A 7,004-nucleotide genomic window follows, 5' to 3' on the forward strand; every position below is an offset into this window, starting at 1 on the left:
AGCCTGCATTTCTCTACATATTTATTGAACAGATAATAGGAAATGATTACTTTTTTGTGAAGTCGTAAATAATATGGCAGAAGGATATTAAATGCACTGAGATGTGACAGAAGAACTAAAGCTTGTGGGCTTTAGAATTTTATGATAGAAGCCTTTTTTTGTTCCATGAGTACATGTGGAGTAAACAGATATATTTGAATTGTTTATGTGGACAATTATAAATTTGACATTGCAGCTGCTGAAATGAGACTGTCTCAACCCCAGAACTCCTTCCTGTACTTTTTACTGAAATACCCCTTACTGAAGGGCTTTACTAAAGAGAGAGAGAGGAAAAAAAATCTCTCTTAGACGTATCCATAGTGCAGCTTCAAATGACGCAAAACGTTTTATGATTATAAAGGTAGTTTTATGGCCATGCTTCTCATAATCACTGTATGGCTCCTATAAAGGTCATAGGAGGGCCCTGGTTTTTCTAGTCTACCATAGCTTTATCCTGTTTACTGAAGTAGTTCCAAGCAGTGCCATGCCGAGATGATACATCACCGTTCTTACCGCTATCAGCATGAGAGCTCTTTCAGTTTGTCTTTTGAGAACTTAGCCGGATTTTGCAATTATTTTTAACAGTAAGTGAAGAAAAACTCAAATAGAGATAAAATCACAGAGTTAAGGTTTCCAGTGGCCTCGGCATTGTACTTGTTTTTATTATCACAAACAATTGCCGTGAATTATGTTGGTCCGTACCATTTGTTGACTCCGATGTTGTTTTCAGTTGTTACTAATTAGAGATACATGCCGTAGATCTAATCATTTTGGTTTTCTCATTAGAAAGTCATATTGGTCTTGTTCAAAGAAGTGTGCGACAGGAGAAAATTGCCTTGCAGGCAGGTATATCTAGAATAAATTTTGTCCGTGGCCAATTATCAATTGTGTAAATGATAAGTTGTTTAACTTCTCTGAGACTTAGTTTCGTCACCTGAATGAAGAATAAAGGATTCTTGTTTAACAAATTAACTTGAACACATCTCTACCCCCTTTCTGAGTTTCTCATTAAACTAAAAGCAAATGAATTTTGAACTATACAAACCTACAAGGAAAAAGAGACTTAGAGACAGAAGATAACAGCAAATGAATGTTTATTATAAGATTTTTAAAAATGGGCTGGGAAATATATGGGCAATGGCAAATGACTCAGTGGATTAGAAAAGCCAAGAAGACATAAGTGCTTTTTACAAGGAACACAAAACAAGACACCAGAGGCTCAATAAATGGAGATATTTGGTATTTTGGAAGACATGAGTGGGTAATGACTTAAAGGTCATTATGGGAAGAGCTAGATCTTGTGATCCCACTGTCTCACCTGTGCATCCATGCACTCGCTCTTCTCAGATTCTGGCAAAATATAAGATGTTTATTCTTTGGAGAAATCCAAGAAAACCTTTGAGGGAAGAGAACAGAGGTGAGACACCATACTGAAAATAAGAGTATTTACAGAAGGCATACTTAATATTTTATATGTGACTGGATGTAGCTCTAGAATAAAAGAAAGCAATGTGCATGAGAATGAGTTTCTCTGGTAAATAGTTTAAATAGAAAACATTTTCTATTATTAATAGAAAACATTAAATAAATATATATATATATTTAATTTAGTTGAAAACAACCCCCCTCCACATATATGTATAATTCTGACACAGATCATTATGTGCCAGCTCTAAGTACCTCACAAGTATTAACTCATATAATTCCCATTATCACCTTATAAGGTGGTGTTATTGACTGGACTTCTATCTTCAGATTCACCTAACCCTTCTAATCCAATCTCTGATCTTGTCACTCTCTAGTTTAAAACTAGTCCCCAACAACTCTCTGTATACAATAAAACTGAAACTTTAAATTTTGGCATACGTGATCCTTCATTGTCTACAAACCAGTCACAGGGAATTTCTTTCCATAGGCCAAAGTCTCTCATAATGATTTGCCTTTACACACACTGTTGCTTCTAGTTTTTACTCTTTGAAATCTTGTGTATTTACAAGTTTTTACTGTGTCTTCAAAGCGCAATTTTCACTTCTTCTTTCATTCCTTTCCTGACTCCCTCAAGAGGGAACACTGAGTACTTTACTTCCATGCCAGCAGAGCACCTCAGACGCGTTCCTGTGATGGCGCTGATGGCACTTTCACTGCACTCCTGAGAGAGGGGATGGGATGGAGGAAAAGACAGAGTCACATTAGTAACACACAATGTTAATTTTATAGTGAAATGCTTTAAAATATGTAAATAAAGAATAAATGTTCTATTAAAAACTAAGTTACTTGTGTTAGTCTAAAATTGCAAAAATTATAGAATAATATCAACAAATGCAGTCATGCAACTGGTTATTCTATTTCAGTTAGTAGCACAACATATGTTATTTACAGATTCTAAGGACAACGATGAACAATTTAACTTGGTTTATCCTCCATTATATTCTTTAAAATAATTTTTTATTAAGGTAATTGGCATCTGTCACCTACGATTTGCAAAATACTCATATAAATGTCTGGCTTACAACATGCAGAATAATATATTCAGAAGATTGAGTCTGTTTCTGTGCCTTTATTTCATACTGTAGAATTAATAGTAAATATAATTGTGTTTAATGTGATTAAAGAAAAACTAATGTGAATTGTAGAAAGCTATATAGGCTGGTCATGGTGGCTCACGCCTGTAATCCCAGCATTTTGGGAGGCTGGAGCGGGCAGATCACTTGAGGCCAGGAGTTCGAGACCAGACTGGCCAACATAGTGAAACCCCTTCTGTACTACAATTACAAAATTAACTGGGCATGTTGGTGCATGCCTGTAATCCCAACCACTCGGGAGGCTGCGGCACCGGAATCACTTGAACCTGGGAGGTGGAGATTGCAGGGAGCTGAGATTGCGCCACTGCACTCCAGCCTGGGCAACAGAGGGAGACTTTGTCCAAAAAAAAAGAAAAGAAAACTCTATCTTACATATATTGCTTGTATTTGTATGTATATATACATGTATATATGTATATATATGTATATGTGTGTATATATAATAGTGAAGTATATATTACAGTTTATATTTTGTTAAGTTGGCAAATAGATTGATTTCTCATTTTCATGATATACCCAGTTTGTTTCCTTTTCTCATTTAGGTTCCTGATTAACAGAGCGTAGACATATGCTGCATCTTCCTATTAGCGAAACTGTGCTCTTTAAGAATTTTTGCTGACACAAGCAGAATTTTTGTGGCGTCTTAATAAAAATGCATATTTTAAAGGTGGTATTTTGCACAGTTTTGTAAATAATTATCCAAACTGCCTTTGTTATAAAAATCAGAGAAAAGAAGAACCATAAATAGTTTAAACATTTGCCAACACTTTTCATTACAATGATAGTAAGACTTTCATTAATTATAGAGGCAATTGGGATAGAATAGGACATTGAGGAAATAGCATTAATCTGAGGAAGACTGGGAGTGAGCCCAGAGTTTCCAAAATGCCTCCTTTTAATAAAAGCAATGGAAGCAACTTTTTAGTAAAAGCAATGTGGTTAATATTTATTAACCCCAACATTACCATAGCTATTCTGAATGGATTATCTCCTTTTTTTTAACTTTTATTTTAAGTTCAGGGTACATGTGCAGGTTTGTTACATAGGGTATACTTACGTCATGGGGTTTTTTTGCACACATTGTTTCATCATCAGGTGTTAAGCCTAGTACTCATTAGTTATTTTTCCCAATCTTCCTCCCCGACCCTCTACCCTCCAAAAGTCCCCAGTGTGTGGTCTTTCCTTCTATGTGTCCATGTGTTCTCATCATTTAGCTTCCACTTATAAGTGAGAACATGCTGTATTTGTTTTCTCTTCCTGTGTTAGTTTGCTTAGGATAATGGCCTCTAGCTCTATCCATGTCCCTGCAGAAGACATGTTCTCAGTTTTATTTATTTATTTATTTTTAGAGATGAAGTTTAGCTCTTGTTCCCTAGACTGGAGTGCAATGGCATGATCTCGGCTCATCACAACCTCCACCTCCCGGGTTCAAACAATTCTTCTGCCTCAGCCTTATGAGTAGCTGGGATAACAGGCATGCGCCACCATGCCTGGCTAACTTTGTATTTTTAGTAGAGATGGGGTGTTTCTACGTATTGGTCAACCTGGTCTCGAACTCCTGACCTCAGATGATCTGCCCACCTCGGCCTCCCAAAATGCTGGGATTACCGGCCTGAGCCACTGCGCCTGGCCCTTAGTTTTTTGTTGTTGTTTGTTTATTTTCTTTTTAATGACTACATAGTATTCCATGGTGTATATGTACCACATTTTCTTTATCCAGTGTATCATTGATGGGCATTTAGGTTAATTTTATGTTCTTATTATTGTGAGTAGTGCTGCAATGAACATGCACATAATAGAAATATTTATATTTATATTTATATTCCTTTGAGTATATACCCAGTAATGGGATTGCTGGGTCAAACGATATACAACAGGTATTTTTTTAGCCACATTTTATGGGAAAAGCAAACTGACACAAAATTGCAAAGTATGTACTAAGTTCATGCAGCTAGCAAGTGATTTGTAGAAGATATCTGGAAAGGATATTTGATTCAGATTTTTATATTTCTAAATTGACATTCATGGCTATGGCGACAAAAATTCATAGATTCAGCCTCAAAGAATTACTTAAATTCTTCACTATTTTTCCCAGGTGTTGTTCACTGCCTAACTCCTTCAGTAATAGTTCTAGCTTAGCCTTGAGTGAGTGAGCATAAAGAGGCATTATCATCCATGAAATTACAGAAGATAACATTCAGATATATAGATATTGGTAGTCCTCGGAATAATAGCTACAAAATAAGTTGCATTTGGAGATATGGATGGATTAATGTGTAGTTGGCCTACTGTTCACCAACTATTTTAAGATCAAAAAGGAAAACTTTTGGCATTTTTTTAAAAAAAGACTGATGACATCCTTCCCAACATTTGTTGCAGATCTGACTTCCAGCTCTGACAGCATTACCCATTCTAGAAGCATCTCTACTGTGACAGTTTAACCACTATGAGGGCTTTTCCGTTGCAGGAATCCGATGGTGTGGATTTATGTAGGGAGTCTGTTCCACTTGGAACTTAATTAACCCCATGGTGCCCATGGGGCCAAACACTGTCTGCCCTATTTCATACTTTCATTTTTCTTTGTGATCTCATGAGATTTTCTTTATCTGGCTTGCCACAAAAGTTGAATTGAAACATATATAGATAAGAGATGCTTGTGGTATAGAAATTTAGGTTGCTAATACTGACTGGGAAACTTATCTTAAACAAATTGATTGATAAAGATAGTTGTTCATCTTATTATCATAATAGATAAAATATTTCTATTGTATATGTATATAAATGTATGTATGACAAATAGATACATTTGTTTCATTATAAAGGTAGGCAGCTTATTTCATTATAAAGGTAAAGACATTTTGGAAAGGAAAGCCTTTGTTCAATTTTTTTGTGAAAATAAATATTATTAAAATTTTAAAAGTACATTGTAATAATTTTAAACATAGAAAGCATAGTTATAGTTGATTTAAACCAGAATTTTCTGTGTCTCCCTCTTTCTGTTCAGTTAGTAGAAGCAAGATCTGAACGGCAAGGATAGAATGACGCCTTGAAGTAGTAGCAGCTGGGGCTGTGTTGAGTGCCATAGGCTGCCTTGTTGGTAGTTTCCAAATTACTTCTAGGTCTGTCTCTGCTGGTAGAATACTGAGGCATTGCTCTTCTTTAGAAAACTCTGCTCAAGATGTCTCCTGGGATTTTTTTTTTTTTGTAGATTTAAAGAACAGTATCCTTCTTTGGAAACATGCAATATTTTTAGAATCCTGTGATACTCTACTGTAAGACATAAGCCAACAGTTTATACATCCCTATCCAGGAAGTTGAATAATAAGTAATCCTGGGGATTTAAACCTCTATTTTAAACCTTTGTAAGGACACTTACTTCTTCAGAAAAAGCCAGCATCATCTGAGCTTCTACTTGCTTCAAAAAGAGTAGAATACTAGTAGAGTACTAGGGTTTAAAAAATCAACAAATGCAGCAGTAAAGAGAAGTATTTAGATTCAGTGAATTTATTTCTTTTTTGAAATAACTTGTACAAAATATATAGGTAATATTTTTATTTTCAAAATGCATTTTTTGATTCGATTAAGGCAAAGAGAAAAGATAATACGGTTCTCTTTTTTCCCCAGCTCTAGGTTAAAAGACTAATTAGTAAAATTGATAATGTATGGACAGTGTGGAAGAATAAATACATAATCAAATTAGTGCTTAGTAATTATTTGTCATTTCGTACCTTTTATTCTGTTTATACCGCACTACGATAAAGAAGAAATTATAAATCCTATTGTATGTACAGAGAAACAGACTTTAGAGGCTTGACTGGTCATTCATACAGCTAATACATGTCAGGGCCCGTATAAGCAGTGAATCTGTGTGCAGCATAAAGAATGCCTGAATAATTACAAATTTGTTATGTATATAGTATAGTATTACAGTACAAAGCAGTGCATAATGGTAGTGCATTGTCAAGATAAAGGTTATGTAACTTGAAATCTATAGTAGTCTCTACATAGATGTGGATAAATCCACATTGAATATTGAAAGTATACAAAATGTTATTTAAAAAAATTTAGTATGTTAAATTTCATCTCTTCATTAGCTGCTATACTTTGCAAGCTTAAGTCATAAAGCTCTTTATTGAAATAATGCATGTTATCACCACTGAAGTTTTTCTTAAAAGAAAGTATGCACAGCATACACATGCGCACATACACAGACACGATCTATGGAAGAGAGAAAGTACAATTGTTGAAAGATAAATGGAAGTAAATTATCAATTTACCAATTGATTACAGCTTAGTTCAACTTAAATTGCTTTGTAAAGGGAAAAAAGCATCTATTAATATGATTTATTTCAGATCCATGTAAGCTTGAAAGAATCAAATCTC

The sequence above is a fragment of the Colobus angolensis genome, unplaced genomic scaffold (genome assembly GCF_000951035.1).
Source record: "Colobus angolensis palliatus isolate OR3802 unplaced genomic scaffold, Cang.pa_1.0 Scaffold482, whole genome shotgun sequence".
Lineage (NCBI taxonomy): Eukaryota > Metazoa > Chordata > Mammalia > Primates > Cercopithecidae > Colobus > Colobus angolensis.